This window comes from Lactuca serriola, chromosome 6 (genome assembly GCF_051521515.1).
Source record: "Lactuca serriola cultivar US96UC23 chromosome 6, Lser_US96UC23_V15, whole genome shotgun sequence".
Lineage (NCBI taxonomy): Eukaryota > Viridiplantae > Streptophyta > Magnoliopsida > Asterales > Asteraceae > Lactuca > Lactuca serriola.
Window position 1 is genome coordinate 31,410,648 of NC_136413.1, and position 25,015 is coordinate 31,435,662.

General features: G+C 37.4%; 1 pseudogene; it reads left to right on the top strand.

The window, feature by feature from the left end:
* The first annotated feature begins 21,013 nt into the window (after window positions 1-21,013).
* On the top strand, window positions 21,014-22,837 carry LOC145059070 (uncharacterized; annotated as a pseudogene).
* The last annotated feature ends 2,178 nt before the right edge of the window (window positions 22,838-25,015 follow it).

A 25,015-nucleotide genomic window follows, 5' to 3' on the forward strand; every position in this document is an offset into this window, starting at 1 on the left:
TCAATTTTTGATCCAACACTCCATGACCAAGAACATCGATATTCGGTACCATTTTATAAAATATCATGTTTTGAATTGTAACATTGAACTCATTTTTGTTCCAACTAATGATGAGATCGATGATGTCTTCACCAAGGCATTAGACGAGACCAAATTCAATAGTTTTCTGAACACGATAGGAATGATGCTACCTGGTCCTCAATTCTTCAAGGAAGTTTGCACTCTCTGATGGCAACATCAAAATGTCAAATAATTACAAGGTAAACATATTTCTCACTGTAGAAGTATTTCATCTCGGAATATAAGGGATCATTACGTGTGTTTTTTTGTCTAACCTTTCATTTATTTGTAGCTCTTTCAGATTATCCTTGTCAAGTCAGTTCAATCCTTTCTGAAATCATATTTGATCAGTTATTTGGTGAAGTCCCTCAAGGAGATCTGAAATTTCACATGCCAATCTATTTGGTAAAATTATCGTAGAATGCAAATCCGAAATAGTAATGTGATTTCATTCTTCTCTCTTTCCGAGCTCGAATCCTTTAGCTCTCAGAATTTCCGAAATCCATGTTTCAATCTCTAATACCTCTAAGATCTTCTATGTCATTTTTTCTTCTGATAAGAAATTGTGCCATTTCTCGGATTAATAGCAAACATTAGTGAGTGATTTTCACTTCTCAGAAGCATCTTATGTATGTCTTTCGGAATTTCATTATTCCGTACTCGTAAATGAATAATTTTTTATTTTAAGGTTTTCATTTAATTATGTTTAATGAAATGTCAAGAATTTTATCCATCGGTTATATGATTATCTTTTAATTACAATAAACATGCTTTGGCATGCAAAATAAGAAATTATCTGATTATTTTCTTTGAACTAAATCAATAGTTACCCTTTTTTCACAAACAAATGTCCTTTCAATTTGGGTTTTACTATCACATTGGAGGGTAACTAAGTACCCAGTATTTAATGCAATCCATTTCCGAGTTTGGTCTCATTATTGTTTCTTTGACATGGCTTAAAACAAACCTACCTATATAAGGATTTTGAATCCAAACCATTTCCTCTTTACGCTCTTTATCTCTCTTTTCCTTGGAACTTCCTATGTACTCTACAATCATCAACCTCAAAGCTTCAATACTCATCAATGGCGTCCAAAACTACGAAGTCTCTGTTGAAGAAAAAAAAACCACCAAAGGATCTACCACTTTTTCTTCTTCTGGATCCATTCCGCGAGATACCACACAACTGTTCTCACTAAACCACTGGACTATGATTAATCAGTTTGTGTGATGATCGAGTTCATCTTTCGCCATCCCTTTGCTATTCCTCTCACCAAACTCCCGTACCCTAAATTTCCACTTTGACTTCTGAACAAAAGCTTTTGAACGTTTTAAGATCGAAAATGATGTGCTAGAATGCTACATTACTGATGACATGATCGTTCCTTTCTCGAAAGAAACTTTTCTCAAAGCAATTGGGGTTTCCCCAAATCCAGAAGGTTCTCAAGTTGTTGAACCCACTGCAGAAGAATTTTAAGGGTTATTGAATCAAATCGGCTTCAAAGTGGTGTATAAGTCCAAAGAATTCAAGAAATCGATAGTTCCCAGGTAGTGGACAATTCTCATGCATATCATGATGAAGGGACTTTCGAGCAAGCATGGAGGCTGAGACTCCATGAGCAAAGACTGGTTTTACGTTGTCTACAACATCTTCACCGGGTTATCCAACGCCGTCGTCCTTCCTGAAGTTTTGTGGCAAGACTTTCATAAATTTTTTGTTTGTCAGAAATCAAACGAGATTTCCAGTCCGAGATTATGGGCTCTAATTCTACAGAAAATGTAGTCGGACAGACGTGAGCCCGTTCCATTGTCTATGGATCCAACCGATGTATACTATTCTTTTAAAGTCATTAAATCTTATAGACTTCCAAATCAGACCTCATTTGGACCAATCCGATGTATCCCATAATATATGTTGGAATCTCTCCCTTCCAAATTTCCTTTCAAATCACAATATTTAAAGGTTTTGGAATTATTTGAACCTCTAATTCCTACCCAAACCTCAGATGTCATTCCCTTGGAAGGTGAAAAATCATCTAAGCAAGGAGGACAACTTAAAATCAAGTCTAAGAAATGATCTGCTCATTCCACTTCTAAAGTCAACGCCACAAAGAGAAATGAAACTTGAAAAATCCTCTCAACAAGATTCACAGATCGGTGTCCGAACTGACTCGGGGTCTCTGATAACCCCTCCTGCCCACTCTTCTGAAGTACCCTTTGGAGTTTCAAAATCACTTGCACACTCACGGTGAGTCTGCACATAATCTGCCCCTCTCCCAACAAGGTGTTGCCGACATTGAAAATATTTATCGAATCCCCCTGGAACACACATGTGTCATCTTGAAACCACTTTCTCTGTCACAAGCACGATCAGTGGCTCTTGCCAAAGATCCTAAGCTGTACGAACAAGGAGTAGTCCCTCCAATTTCCGAAGCCACAACCAAACCAATATCCACCACAAATAAAGGATGTTCGGGTGCTACTAACACTAAATGGGATGATTTTCTTCATAGGGCTCAACTCCGCTATCCAGAGCTCATCGAGTTCACAATGACTGGAATGCGACTTCATGATGCTCGTTCTCAACGTGATCTTTATATCTTCCAAAGGATGTAGATTTTTTTGCTTATCTTTTCCACATCGATTCAGTACATAACATTACTGATGATGTTCCCAAGCCATTGAATGATCCATCGCTAAATGTTCAAATCAAGATTCCGAGTGGAATTGTGCCTGATCCCAATCTAATTTTGGAAGAGCCTCCTTGGAAGAATGTTCCTATTGAAGAACCGAGTGTATATGTTACCAACTCAAATTTTATCTCGAAAAAGCCTCCTTGGTTGAATAAAAAGCTAAAGGAGATGTTCCCGACTCCAATCTAGTTTCAGATGATGCTCCTCGTGGTGATGAAGAAGAAGTTGGATGTTAGATCATGTTTGTTATATAAACATTGACATCCTCACTGTTCTTCCTTCATGCTCCATGTTTTAGTTCTTTCAATCTTCTTCCTCCAAAACCCAAATCGACCTTGATTTTCAATATTCTTCCATAGAAATGGATATGGGTGGTGATGGAAATAATGATCAACCGAAAGCACCTACAGCTGGTGGTGCTAGTGGTGGAAATCCTTGTGATAGTGGTGACGATAGTGATGATGAGACATGCAAATCAGGCGAAGAATCCGGTTCCAATACAGGATCATCAGACGAGCTCATAGTAGATCCTTTTGTACTGCAAGAAATGCATGAGAAGATTGATCATGTTGACGCCAAAGTTAAAAATGTCAACGCTCAAGTCAGAGCCATGGAATCAAAACTGGATTTAATTCTTAGATCCATTTATGATGTGAAGTCCTCCAATCCATCTATCTAAAATTAAGAACACCATCTGGATCAACTTATCTCTCATTAACTCAAGAATACCATGGAAGAGTCCAAACAATCCTATGCTAATCTCATCGAGCATCATTAAGATATAATTCGAAATATGCTGATTGTCCATGATGAGTTAGTCAAGGAAACTAATGAGCTCCTCAAGCAAACCCATAACTGACATGAGAAGTAGATTTTGCGCCTAGAAAGGGATATTCATCCAATGGATTCCATGAACCTAATCATGCACCAAGTCCTCATAAAAATCATTCGGTCTGCCCATCATTTTTTGGACATTCCGAATTACAAATTTGATGAAGTCCTTCAGATCTTTGAAGACACCCTTGACACACTCAGATCTTAAGCCCCACTGCTGATGCATATGAAAAGATCTCTACAATGATTGACCTCAGCTTTCATAATTTTTTTTATAGGATTGCAAAAATCAAAGAGCTATTGTCACTTGCACCAAAAGCAGGGCCTTCCAATGTAAGAGAGGGGGGGGGGGAAGTAGCTATGACCAAATGGAAGCGTAGCTCAGAATTCTAAGTCTGATAAAAATCGACTGAAGATGAGCAAGAAGATGATGTTAAGGAAATTGTAAATGAAAAGTTGTGTTGGCACTTTAATCAGAAAAAGAGCCACCTTCATTCGAAAAAAATCCTTTCCAAATAAGATAAAAAGAAATGGTCTTCATGCGCTTGGCCATTAAATCTGGCTGATTTGTTCAAGTACAGTAGGGAAATGGACAAAATCAAAATGAAATTGACCATCGATGCCTTCTTATCAACACAACCAGTGACCCCTTCAATTTCCTCTCCAAATAATATTGAAATAGATCATGGTTCCCCAATCAAGAAAAATGATGATCTCCTTGCATCAGAATTGGTATTACTAATTTTCAAAGTGATTGCGAATCCAGCTGCCCAACAGATTATTCAAGTCACTCTCAGAGTTCCAATCAAGGGTAAAGGCAAGAGAATCACCTTTGGTCCGATCAACCAGATGAAGTCATCAAGAAAGTCCGAGGGCTGGCCACAAGATGAAATCAACCAAACCATTTAAGAAATTCTTAGGATATTACGTTTAGTTCTCTGAATCCTTTATCTGGAGTTTCACCATATTATCCGGAATGAATTATTCACGAACATCACATGGTTTCATTCATGAGCTATGATCTTTCTGCCTCAGGCTCAGAACAACTTAATCAACCAAGATCTCCTTATGGGAAATATTATGTCAAGTTCACTCCATTGAATCCGACCGAAAAATAAGAAATTTGTGTTCGAACTGAAAGAGAATGCTTACACACCTTCTACGCCACTAAGGCTCTTCTTGAAAAAGAAGTTTGGTCAAAATGAAGAATCACACAGATTAGTGGATGTGGAATGAAAGTGCCTAGAAAAATCGGACAAGATTGCCTTCTCTGCAACTACTACATCATTCGGAACATACAAAAGAAGCTCACAATCTCGGATGTTGATTTTCCGACCATTAATCCCAACGGTGTTCTTATGGTTGTTGCTTAATTTAAGGACAAATAAGACTCTAAAATTGTCATCGGAGCATACAACGCTGATATGATTTTCCTTAAAGACTGGATTGCTGAGTTTGGTCGTTCAGATGTCGAGTTTGCATCCCTTTTCGGAACTAAGAAGCTCCTTGATCTAATTAACATTGAGTTGGACAAAATTGATTTGCTAAGCGAAGGCCCTATCACAGATCCAGATCTCCGATACAAAAGTAAGAATTCAGAAAAGAAGGAGTTATTCAGGGTTGCACAAAAGCATTTGGTTTATCCCAGTATGCTTCAAAAAATCATTGCTAAAACTGCCAAGTCCCAAGTTTCCGAACAAGTAAAGCAAGATCAAGCAACTCAGTTGGTGAATTGAAGTTAGAAATTGGCTGCAAATTGCATATTTTTTCGCCTTTGGAGACAAGATATGAAAGCTCATTGACTGCCAAGGTCACTTAAGGGGAGATTTTTAGTTCAAAACAATTGATCCTTTGGCAATCCGAATGACCATGTTCCATGATAGATGTTGTTATGATGTAGTGAAGAATGGAGTGATCCGAACTAAGGAAGTGATCCGGGCTGATTGACCTTCCGATATTAAATGAATACTGAGTGATCCAAGATTTTTACTATTTTGTCTTGATGTACTTTGTCTTATCTTATTGTAGCGCATGTAGGAGACAAAGATCAACCACACTAATGTGTCAGGTGGTTGATCTGCAGTTAGATTTCTATACACCTGTCTCGTTTTATGATTGGTCCTTGGTTAGTATAAATAAGACCATCACCCCATGTAATTCCCAAGCCTTTTTACAACCTTTTCTTACTCATTGAGTATCAATCAAGAATCATTCAGTCATATTATTTTCTTTGTTATTAAGTTTCTTTACTGCTCATATTCTCCTTTATTATTAAGTTATTTGAATACTTTGTTATTGTATATTCTTCAAGGCTTGACTGGATATATCCAGACTTGACTGGAACGGTTATTTGCCTCCATTGTTGTATTGATCTCAAGGTTTGAGTCCTCAAGCATTGTCCTTATATATATATATATATATATATATATATATATATATATATATATATATATATATATATATATATATATATATATATATATATATATACAAACAAATTCTCATATTGTGTTAGCCTAATAAGATTTTGGGATTTATATTGTATTGGGTATTATGTTGTCCCATTAACTAGGAAACCCTAATTAGCTTGTCTATAAATTATGTATTTCCCTTTCATTGTAATTGTACTTCTCAATTGATAATAATACAAACCCTATCTGTTCTATGTGTTTTACTTGTTAGTTCACATGGTATTAGAGCTCGGTTGTGTAACATCCAACTTTCTAAGCCAAAATTTTCATTTTTAAATTCATATAAAAACTTTGTTCATAAAACCATCTGACGAAAATCACAGTGGCAAATACTTATCATCATCAAAATATAAGAGTGTCTTGAAATATTCGAAATCATAAACTAGTGGCAAATGTGTACAATCAAGACTTCACCTTCCCGCGATCCTCAGAAGTACCTAAAACACATTTAATCAATAACTGTAAGCACAAAGCTTAGTGAGTTCCCCAAAATACCACATACAACACATCACGAAATAAATAACTATTAGTTATCAACAACCCTCAAGACTACCCGAAGTCTCAGTGGGCAAATAGCCTGCCCTGTGGGTTATAAGCAACCCTGGAGAGTAACCGAAGTCTCAGCACACACAGTTACACATATCACAGTAATAGCACGTAGACCCAACTGGTCATCACTTATATAAATATGTTCTACCACACATGTAAGAATAGTGAGAAGACCCACCTTTCACAGATGACTGATAGAAGTCACATCCGAACTTCCGGAACGAGAATCCACCTGATTATTACACCAATTAACACTAAGTAATAATTAAGGTAGTTTTTCATAATCCACTAGTCCCAAGCCAAGTCTAATCCACATTTAGGGCAAAAGACCATTTAGCCCCTTCCAAGACCAAAAACCCTTATTAGTTCCCTTAAGGACATAACTAGCCCAAAAGTCAAAGAAAGTCAACACTTGGATGTACGCACGACGTACTCAGATCTACATTGGGTGTAGATTACACAGCTGAAGGAAATCGGGCTCGGAACTGGCTATGCTGAGTGTAGCTAGGGTTACACTCGACGTACTCGGCTGAATCTTAAAACTCAACTTTTAATGTCTTAATCATTAAGACATTTAATCTAACCTTAGATTGGATCCTTAAAGGACGTCCTAATCCATAAATTCTTTAACTTTATGCCGTTGCATGGTTAAAGAGATCTTAATATTAAAACCCTAACACTTCACTTCACTAAAAGCTCTATAACTCATGCATGGAAGAAAGGAAACGACCAAGCTAACATTTTTATGACTCTAAACACCATAAAACGTCTAAAAGGATAGTTCATATGCTCTGGAGTATTCCATACTCACAAAGATCAAGGTTTTGGGACAAAATGAACATACATCCAAACCTAAACAAGTTCTAGAAACACAAGCTCTAAGGTATAAAATTTATACCTTTCAAAAGATGAACAAAGAGATGTAGATTCTGGATCTAAAAGATTGAATGCACCACTACTTCTTGAATGATCTTCCTTCACTACCAAGAATAATCAAATATCACTCTCAAGCTTCAAATCTCACTCACAAGGGCTAAGGTTTTCAATTTTAGGGTTTAGAGGAATGAAGGTTGGTCATAAGAAGGCCTAATGGGGATTAACATGTTTAAATAGGGGACATGACCTTAAAAATTTAGGGTTTAAGGATTACATAAGTACGACCGATGTACCGACATGTATGCCCAATGTACTCCTCCTTCACTACCCTCATGCTGACTTACGCCCCACGTACAAACCCGGTACGCCCAACGTAAGGGGTTAAATAGCAATAATTTAATGTACGAAGGGTTAAAATGGAAATACCTGGAAACGGGTGTTACAGGTTGATCATTTGTATTTTCATTTTTGGGGGCGAGTTGTAGCAGGCACTAATTTGCGTGGATCGAGGTTTTAGGTATGATTTATTGCTTTGTTTATGTATTCTACTTGGTATGATTTGTTCAATTTTGTTAATTTCGATATCTTGATTGTTGTTGCTGCTATTCGTATTTTCTATTGGTTTTGGTTATTTTCGTTTGACTGTTATTGGAAATATGACCCCAAAAGATGACTCTCTTCAGTTCATTAGTACCCAACTCGATGGAAAGAACTATTCTTATTGTAGTTATCTTATGAAGAACTTCTTGCGAGGTAAGGGTATATGGGGGCTTGTTAAAGTTGGCAAGAAAAAACCAACATATGACAATGCTGGGAATTATGAAACCATACTAGATTCATGGGAGACTCATAACACCAAGATTATTACTTGGATTAATAATTCTGTTATCCAGTCTATTGGTACTCAGTTGGCGAAGTATGTCACAACAAAGGAGGTTTGAGATCACTCGGATAGGCTGTATACTCAGTTTAAATTTGTAAAGCAATACTAGTTAGAGTTTGATATTTGATCCCTCCAACAGAACAATCATCGTTTTGCTACAAAAGACTTGGGCTTGCTGTGTTATTTCTTAGGGATTGAAGTTGCTCAATCTCCAAAGGGTTATCTTTTCCAAATGAAGTAAATTTTAGATTTGTTTGAATAAGCACGAATCGCGGATAATCAGAAATTTGATACAACTATGTAGGGTCTGATGGGTATTGCATATTGGGCTCGTTTCTTAGTCTATTTTTGTATCCGGATTGGGCCAGTCCATCCGTGAGTTATTTCTAGGGTTTAGTATTTATAGATGCTTGCATGCATCTTTGTATGTAAGATTTTTGAAGTCGATTATTAAAAGATATTATCTTTATCATTTGTAACCCTAATAGCCTCTACAACGGAAGTTCTTTGTCGAGCTCTGCTGAGGCTTGAATCTATTGAATCATTTGACATATTTCGATTCATTCTTGGGTTTGATTTTTCTGTTTAACGTTTCTGTGATTAACCTGTTCAAAGATCTAAACGATCAAAGAGTTTCTTAACTCATCAATTGGTATCAGAGCAGGAGACTGTGTAATTCATACACATCTCTTCTGTGAAATAAGTGATTAGGGTTTATTCCGCATTCATTGATATTTATTGAGCCGTCAGTCCATAATTGACGTATCTTATTATTTATTCATCTTGCCCTAATATTACGTATTACAAAGTCTGATCTTATAACAGGTTAAACAATCAAGCATGGACGACTCTCAATCCAATCCTATTAACATCTCAAACATTATAGGATCTACAACCAAGATTCCAATTCTCTACACTCAAGATTACGAGGTATGGACGCACCACTTTGAAGACTACATCATTGGATCTGAAGATAATGGGTATCTGATATGGGAAGCTATTATATCTGGCCCGTTTGCTCATTCAGGAACATCTAGAATCATTAAAACTCAAAAGGAGTACAATGATTTGTTGAAAGACGTGAAGGATGTTGCTCAGGACGAAAAGGAGAAGTTTCAATGCAACATTAAGGCATTGAGACTAATTCGATTCGCTCTTCAATCCGACACGTTTAGATTGGTGAGTACTTGCAGTACAGCAAAGGAAATCTGGGATCGACTGCGAGAGCTGTATTCCACAGATGAAGATCTGGAGCACTCAATTCAGACTTTACTTCTATCTGAATATGGAGAGTTCAAGCAGAATCCTGATGAGATTGCTACGCAGACATTTGATCGCTTCAATCATCTTCTCAGCAAGATGATCAAACATGATATTGAAAGGAAGCTCATCGAACAGAAGGTCACTTTTCTGAAAGGCCTAAGATCCGAATGGAGAGCTGTTGTGTTAACGGTTAAAGCACACGAGCAGTTCAAATCATACTCGCTGGAGAAACTGGTGGGATTCTGAAATCCCAGGAAAAGACAGTGCTGCAAGAGAAAAGCGTAGTTTCAAATCTGGGGTCTCTGGCGCTTCTGTCCAAAGGAAAGAGTGTAGCAGAAGACGAAGAGGATCTAAATCTGGGAGATCACGATCTGACAGCCGAAGACTATGCTATGATGGTGTCAAATCCCAGAAGGTTCATCAAGAAAAAGTTCCCTACCAACAAAAATCGTAATTGGCAGGGAAGCTACAATTCTAAAAAGGTGAAAGATGAACCGAAGGTTGAGGAATCGAAAAAGGAAGCGAAGGGTGAAGCTGACTCTGGTGTCAGTTGCTTCTACTGTGGTGGGAAAAATCACTACGCAAAAGATTGCATGTTGAAGAAGATGGCAGAGAAAGATGAAGAAACAAGTCTTTTGAAAAGACTGGAAGAGATAAAAAGGAAGAAAGCTGCTACTAATCCCTCTATGAATGCTCTTATTGTGCAGGGTTCGGTAGATGATGATGAGTTCGGTGGCGTGCAGGTGTGGTCGACTGACTCAGAAGACGATGAAGTGAGAAAGCCTTCTCATGGAAAGGCTTATGTTGCAAAAAGTGGTGAAACTGATGGAAGATGTCTTATGGTGACTGATGTATCTCAGATGAGGGGATACAACACTGATGGTGGAAATGAAGAGGCCAAGGAGCGAGAGGACTTATGCTTTACAGCGAAACCTCTTAGTGTGCAGATTAGTGAACTTGATGAACTGATCAAGAAGGTACAATCTATTTTTGTTTCATTTAAAATTCCACAAAAATCATATGAAAAGGAATTAAATAACTTGAATTCAAGAATTTTAAATCTAGATAGTTGTTTAACGCAAACACGGGTCACGAATTCTAATCTAACTGACCAAATAAGCAGGGTGTCATCCAAGAGTGAGGAGCGTATGATGTGGATTGAGCAGAAAGAGTTGGAGCTAATTAAGTCTAGGGATGAAAACATTTATTTGCAAAGAGACAATCTCAATTTGTTAAAACAAAGGAATGTTTTTTGTTTGATTGCCAAAAGGCTTTATGCTAACATTACTCAACTGCATCTAAATTGTGAAATAGGGCAGAAGATACATCGCATGATTCTACCCTTCCTTGAGTTTAAGGAGGATGAAATTGATGCTGAAGCATACAACTGTGAAAGTTTTGTATCTTCCAATGATGTTAATCCTACTTACATTTATGGTCTGGACAAAATAGAATCTTTTATAAAGTCCAAAGACCATAAGGACATGCTTAAAAATCTTTTGGATGAAAATGATAAGTTGAAACTCAGGACCGAAACCATACAAAAATTCGACTCATTGAGTACCAATTTGAGTTCAGAAAACAAAATTGATATTGAAAATGCATCTGAACTTAATGAGGACGATGATATGAGTGAAATTTCTGTAGAGGACGAAGTTGACTGTTCCGAGTTCATCAGGAGCGAGCCTGAAAACCACAAAAACCTAATTTTTGAAAATTCTGTGGAATTCTCTCGCTTATCCAAAACTAAGTCCCCAATCCTTAAAGAAAAGATCGTTGTGTTTCAGAAGGTTAGAACAACTCCCAATCAGGTGTATAAGGTCACAGGAGTAACCGAACATCAGACAGCCGAACTCACTGCCATAGTAAACGAAGATAATCCAGATGGCTGTGATGAGTTTTTCTGGTCAGCACCGATAGACAACGCAGACGAAACAGTTGGTCTGTCGGAGCGAACATCCTGGAAGGCCAAAGGTAGATATGTGCCTGAACCTCTGAATAAACCTACCAACTTCGACGTTCCAAGTACCAGTGGCACAAAAGAGATTCCAGTGGAAGAAGTCACCTCCATAAGTGAAACCTCTTCCATGAAGAGTGAACCGGTTGCTAAGAAGCTGAAACAAAAGGCAAATATCCACAGACAACCGAAACAGATGAGAAATAAAAAACAACAGAGAAAACTGAGATACAAGAAAAATCTCTCAGAGCGAAAGCAGTTTTGGCGCTCCCAAAATCCTCACTACACTCACTTTGACAAAAATTCTAAGTCAAAAGGAGAAGAAAACAAAAGTCAACGGAACTTCGAATCTCCGATTCAAAAGAACCAGAGAAAGACTTTCGGGCCACACGAAGAACAGAACCGAAAGGATAGGTTCGGTCCCGAAAGCAACAGCAACCGAAAAGCTAGTTTCTGTCCGCCAAATAACAACAGGCAAAGACCTGATTTCAGTCCATCAAGCTTTTACAATAAAAGACCCAGTTTCGGGCCACCAACCAACATCACCCAAAAATCTAGCTTCGGTTCATCATCAAACGGCTACCGAAGGTCCAGGTTCGGTCCCTCAAATGACCACAACCGAAAGGGTGATTTCGAACCTCAAGTCAGGAAAGATTCTCATTCTAATTCTTCTCGTTCTCAATCTTCTTCTAAGCCCAATTCTGTTCCTACACAAAATTCAAGATCGTCAAAGGATTTGAAAGGAAAAAGGAAGATTTCCTCAGCTAAGGAAGACCGAAAGCAGGCTAAAGTCTAAACACCAGAATCTGAATCCAAAACACCTGCAACTAATTTTAATAAAATCAAAGTGTTTACTATTAAAATAAAAGACGAAACAACCTTAATAAAACGAACATATCTCGTTGATGTTTCTCTTACTATTCCTGTTTCTGTGAAGGGGTCACATGGACCCAAGAAACTTTGGGTTCCTAAATCTGCTTAATTTTTGCAGGTTATCAGTGACGAGCAGTTTGATGAAGAATGGTACATAGACAGCGGCTGCTCACGTCACATGACAGGAAGGAAGGAAGAGCTAAGGGAGTTTTGATCACTTCAAAATGGTGGCAATGTCAAGTTCGGTAACAACTCTTATGGAACAATAAAGGTTTATGAGATGATAACCAATGGAGACTTCACAATAAGGAAGGTGGCGTATGTAGAAGGGTTGCAGCATAACCTCATCAGTGTGTCTCAACTGGTGGGAGGTACCGGTCTCAAAGTTTCATTCGATGACGAAGGTTCAGAAATTATAGAGAAGAAATCCAACAAGGTCATTCTCAAATCAGATCGAAAAGGTGAAATGTTTCCTCTGAATCTCAGACCAATCAAAGGGAATCCAACCATATGTCTTTTGTCCAAAGCTCATTCAGACGAAAGTTGGTTGTGGCACCGAAGGCTTTCACATCTCAACTTCAAAGACATCAACAAGCTTGTCACCGACGGTCATGTTCGGGGTCTTCGATTGCTCAAGTTTGATCATGAACACTTGTGCGCTGCATGCGAAAAGGGGAAACAAAGTCGTCAAAGTCACCCATTGATTCTTCCCATCTGCATCATATTTAAATCACTTACAGAACCAACAGGAGAGATGGTGGGCTTTTTCTTGAAGATACTTGCGATCTCCTGATCCATCTTGGCGACTTCCATGATGTAGCAAACAAGCATCCTTTTGAAGTGATCGATGATTGGCCCATACTCAGCTTCGTTGGTGAGGAGGATGTTGTGCAAAATAATCCAATCATGTGGATTCAGGTTGGGAAGGTCAGCAAGCGAAATAGCATGTTCTGTTTTAGCAGACCCCCTCAGCACTTTGAACCAAACGTTCGTGAAGTTCCCCTCACGAAACGGCTTGAGGAACCGAACGTTGATGATCTTCTGAGCACTCCATGTCTGATACTGAGGCTGAGCAGACCTCAGATAGAATTCAACAAGCTCCCTATCAACCTTTGGGTGAGGATGAGGGACATCAGCAACATGGGAGAAAGCGTGAAATATGAAATCCTTTCGGGTCAGTGGCATATCGAACTGAGAGTCGACAGAATTGATCCGGTCCAAGGAAATCACCGGTTCGAGCCACAGGATGTTGGGAGTATCAATTGCTTCTTTGACAAGCTTCTCGAGAGTCCACAGAGGAAATAGAGTTTTTCTACTCTCAAGAAGATCATGAGCCTCCTTCATGTTTCTTTCGTTGGCCTCGGCTTCCCTGGCAACACGAGCGCTCATGTCTGCATCTGTTTCCCAGCCTTGTTTCTTCAAGAGATCAGCGATGGTCTCTTTATCATCATCATCATCACTTTCTTCAACAGTCTTCTTCCCTTTGTCTTTAACACCCGAACATGAGGCTTGACCTGCTGGAGGAGGTTCGGTTGCTTTAGTTGCTGTGGAAGTAGGAGGCGGTTGAGACACATCTTCTCCCCCTTGTTTCAGATGGGCCGCGAACTCAGGAAGCCCTTCAATTTTGCTTAGTAGATCAACGGCGGGGGCAAGCTTCTCGGCTAGAGTGCGCCTCACATAGTAGTTCAGGATGGGATCATGTGCTTCGATAATGTTGGAGAGGGCGGCGTGGACATCCGAAACACACGTAGAGATGACCACTCTTTCAGATCGGAGAGACGCAACCTCCTTTTCTGAGTGGAAGAGTTGAAGACTCTTGACCTTTAGAGCAGTGGTCTTGTGAGCGAGAGCATCCATCACTGAGTTTTCTGAAGCGAGATCTTCTTGCAGCTTTGTCAAGCGCTCCTCAACAGTCGCCTGGAATGATTGATTGTCATCGTTGAGAGACTGATGAAGACTGGAAAAAGACTGCAGTTCGGAGGCGAATGAAGCGGCCAGCTTCTCTACAAGAGAGTCAAGCTTCGCTGCATTAGTATCAGCGGCTCCCTGTAAAGACTGCAAAAGAGTATTAGCATCAACAAATAGTTTTTCAACTTTTTCGGTCGCAGCAGCACATGCCTTGGTAGAGGCGTCGATAGCGGCAGTGGCAGAGTTGATGGAGGCTTCATGAGCCTTGGTGAACGTGTCAACTAGCCCCTGAAGAGCAGCCTCTGAGATAGTGGATCGAGAGGAAGATGAGGAGGAAGAAATGAGACTATCGATTTTCTCATGATGTTCCTTGAGATGCTTCTTGGTGACAGGAGCATCATCATCATCATCACTTTGAACTTGATACGAACTGTAGTAGACCGAGTCAAACGTCCTGTCCTCTCCACCATGAAAAGGTTCATCATCTTCTGCTGAGTGATTGGGAGATGAAGGCGAGGGTGGAGGTTCGGTTGTGGTAGTAGGTTCGCATGTGGATGTATGTTCGGTAGCGGGTGTGTGTTTGGGTGCTGAAGTATGAGCCCCCGTATCAGATACGTTGGTTCAAACTCCAGTGGTTGTTGTTGTCGTAGCTTCAGTGAAAACAGGAGGTGGTACAGGGATAGAGGTGGGTGGTACTTGAGTAGTGGAGGTTATGGGGGGAATGGAAATGGAGATAGAGATTGGAGGAGGAGAGACAGGTTTAGATGAAACAGGTACCTCAGGAGAAGGAGAACATGGAGGAGTATTACCTCGAATTGACTCTTCTGAGTCTGAACACTCATCCTCTGATTCACTGGAGGAGGAGGCAAGAATTAGCTTACGCCTGGGCTGAGTCTTCCTCTTCTTTGGTGGAGGAGATTGAGCTGCCTTGGAAGGTTTTCGCTTCTTTGGAGAAGGACCTTTCGCTCCTTTGACAACTTTCTTGTCTTTCCCCTTGTCTTGTTTCTTTCCCCTGGGAGCAGGCCTGTCAGCGTCGTGGATGGATTGAATCATTTTAGGAGTGAGCTCTCTGGGGGCCTGAGCGAAGAAACTCCTTGTAAGTTCTGATGATGCGACTGTCCTTTGGAACACACGCATACATTGACTCAGGAATTGAGCCAACGAACTGAAATTTGGAGGAATCAGACACTATGATCTTCGTTGTGTGGAAAATGCTGATCGAGGAGAGTGGAGAATCAGCAACGACAAGGACATGATACTTTTCCATTGCCCACTTCGTGACCAGAGTCCAGAATCTGGCATAGGAGATCTTAGAATGGCAAGAAATAGACGCAAGGCTTTGAATCAACTGCTACCATAAAACCGATCCATAATCGAGATTGATGCCGTGGTATAGCCCATAGAGAATTTTCATAAACAGCCGGCTCGCCCCATCAGAACCTGCACTTCATTCTGATCGTCCTTTGAACAGCACAGTGAAGAAACCATTCCATTGAGGAGGTAAACATGATTTCTTGAACTTTGTAACGGTGGTCAGAATCTCGGTGTAACCCATGTTGTAAAACATGGAGAATAATTGTCCCACAAGAATGGATTCAGGGTTAACCCTAGACTCATCAGGTTCAAACCCTAGAAGCGAACATAACCGTTGTTTGGAGATAGAGGACTTGGTATCAAGAATGTCGAAGAAAATTTGATCGACAGACTTGTCATAGTGGGCAGTTGAGAAGATCTGCGATAAACACTCCATTGGAACGATTTCGACCTTGGTTAGTGCTGGAACCAGTGGAGAGTGCTTGAGACACTCCACGATTGGGAACATGAAAGCATCTTAGACTTGTGGGGTGAGATCTATGATCAGGCTTTGTTGAGGACGGATAGGTAGAATGTGAGAGGTAGCGTGAACTGAAGAAGAGTCCGCCATTGACGAGTGGTTTTGGAGAAGATGATGAACAGTGGGATAACAGAGGCGTTTCTTGCTCTCTGAATATTTGATGCGGTAAAGAGGTAATGTCCCTTTATCAGATCCAAGCCTTTATTGTACCATTGTAGGGAGTTTAGTTTACCTCCATGCTACTAGACCAGATATTGTTCATGCAGTTCATGTGGTTATCCAGTTTGTCACTACTCCTTCTACTATTTATTGGGTACCTGTTCTTTGTATTTTGAGATATCTTCTTGGTACTTAGTTTCATACCCTTGTGTTTCCATCTACATCCTCTATTAAGATGCGTTCCTATAGTGATGCTAATTGGAATAATGATATTTATGATTGTAAGGCTATTATTGGGTATTGTATTTTTCTTGGAGATTAATTGATATTATAGAAGAGTAAGAAACAAGATGTTGTCTCTCGATCTTCTACAAAATCTGAGTATCGAGCCATGACTATCGTTTGGTTGAGATGGCTTCTTGCCATATATGGGTGTTTATATCTCTCAGCCTACCCCTCTGTATTGTGACAACAAAGTGCGATAATGATTGCCAAGAACTCAGTGTTTCATGAGCTCACAAAACACATTGATTGATTGTCATTTCACACGTCATCATCTTCAGAAGGGCACTACCTGCCTTCCTTATGTTCCTTCCACTTTGCAGATTGTTGATATTCTTACGAAGCCCTTGACAGCTCATCGATTTCATTTTTTGTCTGACAAACACTCAATGCTTATTGTTGTTGCATTGTGATTTTGAGGGAGGATGTTAGCCTAAAATTTTTGAGTTTTTTATTGTATTTGGTATTATGTTGGTCCATTAACTACGAAACCTAATTAGTTAGTCTATATATTACGTCTTTTCCTTTGATTGTAATTATACTTATAATTTGACAATAATACAAGACTCTAGCCGTTCTATCATTCTATTCTATGTATTTTAGTTGTTAGTTCACATATTTATCAAACTTGGTGGAAATGTTAATATGCCTAAAAAGGCGAACATTTGATTTGGAAATTATGAAAAGTCGAATTTTGACCAGTAGTAACTTCATCAATCGTGTCATTGATCTTAACTGGATGTCGTGTCTTTTTTGTGGACACAAAATTAAACTAGTTTCACGTATATTCTTGTTTTGTGATTTGTCGAGGCTTATATGGAGTAAGGGAGTAAGGTGAGTTGATGGTTAGATTTAACGCTCCGAAATTGGGATTCGGTAAAAGATATTAAAAAAAACAACATTGGAATCGTGTCATTGATCTTAACTGGATATCACAACATTTGCGTTTTTTATCCTACTAAATTATACAGAGAAGATATATTTGAAATGATAGTGGCTTTTTCTTTTGGTTGGTTTGCTAGTAGGAACAAAAAGAATTGATGTCAACTGGATTTATTGGTTGCAAAACAGTATTGGCTATCATGATACAATTATTTGATTTGTTTGATAGCAATGGTGCTAGTTGGTTTTGATAAAAATATGATTGTTCAAAAAAAATATGTCACAATCACGTTGTTTTATACATTTTAGTAAATTTAAAATTAATTAAAATGAATAAATACTATATCTAATTTGTTATGTTAGAAAAGGAAAAAAAAGGATATAAAGTTAATTAATACTATACTAAGCAAAATATTTTATTACATACTCGAAATAATAATTTTAATTCGTTACAATATCTCTAGTTTTTTTGTATTTCTATTTTACATATCACTACAATAACGTGAGGTTAATGTGAAAATTGGCATATAATCTTAGAGTTTTTCTTGAAATTTTGGAAAGAGGATACACACGGTTTCAGGACGAATGTTGTCGACTGGGTCCAAAATTTCAAGATCTGCCATATGTGACGGGTTACTTTCACACACTAGATAAGAATCACTGCTCACCCTTGATATATATGACAATACAAATAATGGTACTAAACTTAGAAAATATTTCTAAGAGTTCAAATATTTTAGAATTTTATATTCACACAAATGATCATAATATTTTTAAGGAATTAAGATAATAATCAAGTTTTTCTTCATTTACCAAAATGACCATCAAATTAGAAATATTATGTTACGGAGTCTTTTCATTTATTTTGTACTGGCTTTATATCATATCAGCAAGAAACTAATATATAGTTAAAACTTAAAAGAATACATGAATCATATGAACATGAAACTACTACATAGTTAAAAGAATACATGAATCAAATGAACATTGGATCTTTCATACGCATAACCAATTAATGTTCATTTAACTCATTTAGAAAACCAAAAGTAAGATTTAGACACAATATTATCAAACAATGTGTCCCATTCTTAGCTTCTTAGTAGAAAAAAAAACAAGAATTCTGAAATGCCCATATTGACCACAACACTATAAGAATTAATATATCTAAAGCCTTTGCTGAACTGTAGCCCAGATAAGGGATACTCCATCAATCAAGTGTTGCATGGAAGCCACCAAAAAAGCTTATGAATTATCAAGAAGCCACTAACACGTATCATCTATAGTCAAAGAGTTAAAATTCACCGAACATTCTTGAAGTTTAAAAAATTAAGAGGTGTAGACCCCCATCCTTCGATTCAAACGAGAACTAATCCAACAGTTTTTTATCCAATTCGAGTACATCGAGTCTAGGAAATTGTGTTCGAAATGAAGACTCACCAAGCCAGTTTTCTCCCCACAACGTGGTTGAATTTCATTTACACACTTTTTTGTGTAAAAATCCTCCACAAATGTCTTTGGATGGAAGATGTTGTAAAGGGCATATAATTTGCATCTCCATGTTCCCCCTCTTACCCATGAATAGCTGAAATGACCAAGAACCAAACCATCTCAACTCCATTTCATGTGCATAACACGGTTAGATGCAAAAGGCTACCTATTCCCATTACAGCCTCTTTTTGGGGGGCAAAACCCTTCGTCAATTTTATCCAAGTCATTTTCTTTCTCCTATCTCTCCGCTCCCCAAAAAAGTATACATCACGTTGATTCATACTTTTTAAAACACCTGAATCCAAAGCTCAATAAATTGAAATAAAATAAGTTTTGAAACTCACTAGGACCAACTATAAAAGAGTTAACCAACTCACTAATGATAAAAATTTCACTTTCCAAGTAGTTAGTTTTTTATAAAATCTATCAATGACATTATCAAAATCTTCAACTCATGACATATTACCTCTAACCAGGAGACGAAGATAAGAAAACAAAATTTTCTCACCTTGACATCTCAAAATGGATGCCATAGTCGAAACTTCTTCAAAAGAGACACTAACCCTATTACATTACTTTTTTCAAGTTGATTTTTAATCTTGGAGTAAGATAAAACCAATAAAGGATTCTAATAGTATTTTGGGTATTCTCTTGTGACGAGTCACCAAGAATGACCATAACATGTGCAAATAAAAAATAAGAAGACACTACATATGATTATGTAAATTGAATACAGTGGATTAACCGGTTGTTTCACCGCGACATGTAAATCTGCCATACCAATAATAAACGAAAAGTCGGAAGTGAATTAGGCATAAGCCCATTTTTAATAGAAAATTCCATACTTGGAGGATATCCATTGACAATAACAAATGTCAATGTAACCACCAAATTTTTCTCTACTATTATTCTAGGGATTATAAGAGTTTTCTAAAAATTTACGGAATTCTAAATCACAAAAACACTTTACATCCCAGGCTATTTTGGGTTTACAATAAATTCATGATCATAATTTAAAGCATCAAGGGTATACTAAAAATAAAAACTACTTCTAGTCCAAGTCTTTGTGCTCCTATCTCCCCTCATACAATGACTACTACTTGAACCTACAATACATGAAAAAACTACAACATCATACTAAAGGTCTAGTGAGTTATACATACACTATTTTCATGAAATCAATCTCTACTTCTAATCTTTCTTTCTTTTCATACTCTACCATTTTGGCATCTTCTTCTCATAATCATAGTCTATCTCACCCCATGCCTTCTCATCTCTATTCTCATACTCTATCTTCATGTCTTTTCCTGCTCATCTCATGCTGTATTCATACTCTATCTCAGCCTCTTCCTATCCCACTACTAGAAAAAAGGCCTTTAATGACACAGAATTTATGACACGCACATATTTACGATACGCAAAAGTTTGTGACGTAAAAATAATGTCATCTATTCAAAATTTTGAAGATTTTAGGACGCTCACTTTTGCGTGCCCTAAAATTTGTGTCAGAAATAAAATAAAAATAAAAACACACGGAAGGCACCCATCATAAATGCGTGTCTTGTGCATCACGTCGCTTTATATGTTTTAAACGTGCGTTCCTGTTACAAAATGGGGACCAAAACTAGGGATTTTTTTTCAAGAACGTCACGAGGACTATCATTCTCTCATATCTCACATCCTTCGTCTCTGCCCTAACCTACCACCACCGTCTCCAACACTCACCCTCTTTTGGCGTCACACAGCGGCAGCGCACCCCCCCCCCCCCTAACGCACTTGTATTCTGTTTAGGGTTATGAGATAAGACATGAAGAGCAATGAATCAGTAACCTTAGAGGAGGTAAAAATGTTCGAGAAGTTCAGAAGAATTATTACTTGTGAGATTTGTTCAAATGCTATTATTTGAAAAAGAAGGTGGTGAAGAAGAGTCGTGGTATCAATTGATAGAGGGCCTTGGATGGGCCATCTGATTTCAAATCTTCGATGTAATTCAGTAAACAGATGACTGGTATGATGAGCGGAGAAAACCGATTCAGCGAAGAAGGAAAAGATGCATCATATTTAATGGAGAAAGAAACAGAAGCAGCAAGTGATCTATACACGATACAAGACACTTACTTCCCTTCAAACCCTAATGAAAATTTTTCCAAATTGCAAACGCAATCTCAAATCGATCTCAATCTCCTCGATTCCGTTCCTCGTGGTACGCTTCCCTCAAAACCCAACAATTTTCAGCTTTCACGATTGTAGTTGTCTCTCTCTACATGTGTGTGGTTTTAGTGTATGGTCGCTTATTTTGTTTGAATGGCATGATATGATTTCTCGTAGCAGAAGGTTAATTGAATACAAGCTAGGTTAAGTGTTAAATTATCAATTAGAGTGGCAGAAAAAGCACATTGGAATGTTGGATTTGATTAATCTAGATGAATAGAATAATATGATGTAACTTTAATGGTGCTAATAGGGATTGATGATGAAACTATGTGAGGTTTTATTATTATTGTGATGTGCAGAACAAAGGAAATTGCCTACACAACGTGCAACATATGAATACTTGAGAGGGAAAATATTGGATGTGCTCCCTGAATACTCAAAAAAAGCAGAAGATCATCTCTCTAAAGTTGTAAGTCAACTGATCATATCTTTTAATCATATAAAAAGACATAAGTTCAATAAAATCTCTCATTTTATCAACTATTTGACTTTACAGGCTAAACTGACTCCATCTCTTGGAGATGCTTGGTTGTGTTTAGGAAATTGCATTTGGAAAAAAGGAGATTTACCTGCTACAAGAAACTGTTTTACCCTTGCTCTATGCAAGGTTGATTATCACTTCACATGTATATATTTTTATAAATTCTTACTAGTATTCACTTAATAAACATCCAACATTTTTCATTTTAATGGTAATACAGGGTCCAAACAAAAGGATACTTAGCCAATTATCAATGCTTGAAAGAGGAATGGCTCAAGGCAAGAAACATTTCTTGTTTTTTCAATGTGGTTGTTGTTAATGTTATATATATATATATATATATATATATATATATATATATATATATATATATATAGTTTTTTTTTTAATCTAAACTTTTTTTATAAATCTTTAGGTGCTGATAATCAAGAGGAAATTGTTGCTGAAAGCATAAAACACGCAAAGGAAACTATTGCTTTAGATGTCAAGGATGGGAATTCATGGAGTAAGTTTATTGCATAATTTATCATCAAGACATAAGAATTTATGTGTATTAACGATTTTACCCTTTCTGTTCTTCCAATAGACACCTGGGGAATGCTTGTTTGACATGTTTCTTTGTCATGGGGGCATGGGATCACCGCGAATTACATCAGTCTTTAAAAGCATACCAAAATGTTGTATGTTGGAAATCTACTTATTTGACTAAAAAAAGCCAACTTTTATCTGATCTTCTTTCTTTTATGATGTAACAGGAGAAAGATGAAAGCATGAAGTCAAACCCAGACTTATATTTCAATTCTGCTACTGTGAATACATATCTGGAAAATTACGAAAGGGCCCTCAGTGGATTTGAAGCAGCTACATCAAAAGATCCTTGTCTTAATGTCACTGAGGAAGTTAAAAAAGTGGTCAATCTTTTTGACAAGCTAGACACTTTGTTGAAGGCAAGTTTCTATCTTTGTTATAAACCTTTTCTTTTTAAAATCCAAGAAAATTGTATCTTAAATATTCAGATAAATAAAAGTAGAAATCAAGATTGGTGTTCTTGGATGAGAGCTCGAGTCTTTGATGTGAACTAATTAATTGTTTTCTAGGGATAAATCAAGGCCAAAAGGCTAGCTTCTTAATTAATTCTCACAAAAGGTGGTCATATTTTATGACATTAATGGCTGTACTGCCCTTCACTGGGCTGCTCGATTTGGAAGGTATGTCTTATCGTTATCTTGAGTCATCACTCTCCACATTATCTCCCTGTTTTTCATCTTTCTCAATGCTAATGCAAGTCTACGACAACAACCATGAAAGGGTATATATTTGGATTGATCCCCCTTCACTATACTAGGTAACAATTCCTTACAACTAACTTCAAGTAACTTTTTTGCAGGCTTCAGATATTTGGGTAATAGGACCTTTCATTTTGAAGAAGCGAATGGCTTCAACACATGTGTCACGATACCTGATCATGCCAATACCTATTGGCAGAATTTCAAGGTTTGAAATTAGAAGATTCACCAAATACTCAGACATGTTCTTATTTTCTATGCGTTTGATTTCTAATTGGATCAGAAATATTCTCCACAAACTCAAGAAACTGATTGTAAATCATATCCTTCAGGTTGGAAGAAACTCTGAACAATTTCTAATTTAAAAAACAAGCAAGGTTCTCCTTGAGTGCGACACTTAGAAGGTTTGGCTGTCCAATGGAATTGGACCACCTTTGTTTAGTGTTTACTCGGTTGCTTCAACAATTTCTAATTAAAAAAAAAAACAGAGTTCTCCTAAATTTATCATGGTTATGTATGAGGGAAAAGAGAGATCAATTGAAGCTGTTGAAAGGATTCTTCTTGCATTTCCTGCATTAATTTTTTGAAAATATGAAAAAAGATTTCAATTGTTTTTTAAGTTAAATACGTAAATTAGTTAATATCTAATAAAAAAAATTGGATTTACACTTTACAGATACCTATATATGCTTAAGCTCAGGATATTCCACATCTTTTGGATTTGAAGGCAGCAGGGGCAACAGATACCATTCTTAAAAATGTTGAGGTAAGTAGGTTACCATTTTAGCCCTGGAGTATAGTTGATTTTTGCAATTTTAATTCTAATAAAGTAATGAGTTTTTCTTGTGAATTTGGTCCTTATTTAAGGTTTTTGTAATGTTTTTTTGGTCCCTAAAGGTTTTCTAGGGGTATTTTAGTCATTTATGTATTTTGCCTATTAAGAAAAAAAACCTGCTTATTCCCTCTGACTCCAAGATGTGGTGTTGCTACTTGCTAGGGTTCTAATAAAAATGATTAAAGAAGGCATGCATGCATGTGACTTTACTTGATATACAAATAAGGAATTACAGTTACTGAGCATAAATTTGAAATTTTATTTAAAGGTGGATTTGGACTTTGGGAACGATGAGCGATTTCTAGATGTTAAGCTGACCCGTGATAATAATATCACGATAGGAAAGATTTACTAGGTAACGAATGTATTCTATACTCTATTTCTGGTGAAACAAGAATGATTTTTTTTTTAATTTTACTGATTTGATTTTGTGTGTGTGTGTAGTCTGTGATTGACAAGGAGAGGAAGGGAGATTATCTTAGAAAGATTGTTCAGGTAAATGGAGTGAAATTAAAGAATATGAGAGTTTGAGTTCTAGTTGGTTTAGATTTTGATAAATTATATTTGTTATTGTCAGCCTTGTGCCAGTTCTAAACGTTGTTGGGGAACAAGTGAGTTTACAATAACTGCCCCTAGACAGACTAGACTTTCTTTAATGACCTACCTACATGATAACAAATTTATTCATAATTTTTTCTTTTTCTCATAAAACAAAAGCAATCCAACATAGTGTTATGGGATTAAGAAGCTTGGGGTTGACGCCAAATATATTAGCTTGCCGTAGCACAATGGTTTTAATCCTTTTTTTAGATCCCCAATACGAGATAAGATAAACATTAGTTGTTTTATCAATTGCTTTTTATATCATGCAGTTTATCTTCTAACTGAAAAAGAGAAGCAAAAACTACAAGTTTGGTCTTGAATGATGCCTTACAGAGAGGAATTTGATAGCAACATTGGCTCAACATCTAATGAATCAGGAGTTAATTTGCAAGAGGGTGGTGTCACTGAGCCTATTGCAAAACTCACATAGTTAGGGAAGACCTCTTAATAACAATGTACAATCAAATCCCCTTAATTTCAATGTATTACAATTTTTTGTCATGATGTTGGATGAAATTGATTGTTTTGGTATATATTTGTTTCCGTATTTTTGTATTATGCGTAAATGAGTTTCATAAAGACGC